Source organism: Octopus bimaculoides, chromosome 15 (genome assembly GCF_001194135.2).
Source record: "Octopus bimaculoides isolate UCB-OBI-ISO-001 chromosome 15, ASM119413v2, whole genome shotgun sequence".
NCBI classification, from domain to species: Eukaryota; Metazoa; Mollusca; class Cephalopoda; order Octopoda; family Octopodidae; genus Octopus; species Octopus bimaculoides.
Window position 1 is genome coordinate 40,273,849 of NC_068995.1, and position 2,265 is coordinate 40,276,113.

The window sequence follows — 2,265 nt, forward strand, 5'->3', positions numbered from 1 at the left end:
AATTCGCCTATTGGACAATTGGCTGATTGGACAATAAGTCGACATGCGAAAGTATCGATCATTTACTTTGTTTTTAAAAGATATGGACATATTGTCCTTTCGGCAAATTGTCCAATCAGTCAATTGTCCTGCCTATAAGTTGTCTGTCGGCTAACTATCTGTCGACGAATTGTCCGTTTATCAGTTCTCAGGGAGATTCAGTGTGACACCGAATGTAACAAGGCTGGCCCTTTGAAATACAGGTACTACTCATTTTTGCCTGCTGAGAGGACTGGAGCAATGTGAAATAAAGCGTCTTGCCCAAGGACACAACGCGCCTCCAGGTATCGAACTCACGATTGTGAGCCGAATACACTTACCACTAAGCCATACTCCTTCACGTTATACAACAACAGAATCACATGACTCCGGTCTGGATGTTGCATGATCTGCTGCATTTAACCCTCCTAGTTCCCTAAAATCTTACTCGACATACATACAAGAATATAAGACACGTTGAATCATGTATTCCAAGATGTCCTATGTTTGAATAAAAGACGATTACAACTTCTGCAGGATTGCAACAGACGTAATACATTTCGAGGCTAAAATCACCTACAGTTGCTATAGATACAGTAAATATTTGCGGGTGTATACTCTCGTTTTACCTTTAAGTGCTAACATAACTAAGGACATTGGTTCGGAATTTCAATCATATTTTCTTGCTTGACGAAGACAGTGAATGGAATCGACTAACAAAGTATACGAGAACACATGCTATATGACATTTTGGTTGTTGCTTTGTTGAGTATATGGCTACCATCGGCCCCTCTGTAACTAAAGAGATCGTTGTGCTTAATGGTACTCAAAGGCCTTTTTGTAATCAATAAGATAGTTGCCGTTAACTGTGCTCACATTACTCTTTGTAGCCAATAAGATTGTCGTAGTTAACGGCGCCCACAAGCCTCTTTGTAACCAATAAGATCGTCGCATTTAATATCTGTCTCAACGGTTGAAGGAAAAACGTGGGTAGGGAGATAATTCTAGAATTGTAGCACTTTTGAGAAGGAATGGTGTAGAGGTTAGTGTAATACGTGGATCTAGACACAATATGGCTGATGAGAGGAAGAGGACAGAGATAATGTGGATAGGGAGTGATTTGGTCGTACCTGAGTTGTGGTAGCACATAATCAATCAACTCCGAGGATCAAAAACCACTGTAGTAGCAACAGACTGGAATGTCTTTGATTGTAGATGTGCTACATCGAAGTTAGCCTAATGCTAAACAACACCAACAACCACTGGTTCCTCTGCAAAAGTAAACTGGACTCTGCGTCGTATCAAACGAAATTATTTTAAATTCAGGATATTTGTGGACATACAGCGTTTTCGACGCTCACCTCTCTATGCACCCATACAGTCTACAGTTGCAGCAAGCTTTACTAAGGTCAGTGTCCTCCAGTTTTCTTATTGTCTGCATTCTTAGAGATGATACTGGGAGTATTTTGATACTGTGAATATCAAATAACAGACTTCCGGTTGACAAAATAACATAGCAAGCTGTAAATATTTTGCACATGAAGTCGATGTTTTTCACATGAAATCGTCTGCACTGCATGTTTTGGAAATGCAGTGAACATCTGCAGACTCTGGAAATGAAACTAACGTTGTTATTGTTGCTGTTGTTCTTGTTTCGTTGTATTATAATCGTTTGAGGTCAGTGGCTTTGCAATTGTTTCAGACGATATGACTGTCTGTAGATTTCGTGATGGCGTAAAACTTCAAATTTTGCAAATGTGTCTTTGTTAATGATCTTTCTTTCTCTTTTCTTTTCTTCTCTTTTTTTTTAAATTTATTATTCTGTTGTTGATGTTTACAGTCGGCAAATCATCTTTTGACATTTTGTTGCTTAGTCATAGGTTATTCTTGACCCAGCATAGCCCTATGATCAAAAGATATTCCAGGCATTGTTTACCTACGTGTGTCTAGGACTTCATAGTTCGATGTGCCTTACCGTTTTTCAACACTGCTACGGTGTAATTTGGGGACGATAATTATTTATATATTTCTTATTTATTTCCTTATCCTTGTTTTATATATAAACAATAGCGTCGGTGGTTGCGGGTCAAGTCTCAAGTCCACTGTTTCTAACCGCAACAGAAACATGGGAGCATCTGTAACACCCGGTTTTCGCCGATATGTATACCCTTCACTGATATCAGCGAAAGATACAAACATCTCTCTCTCTCTCTCATTATATATATATATATATATATATATATATAT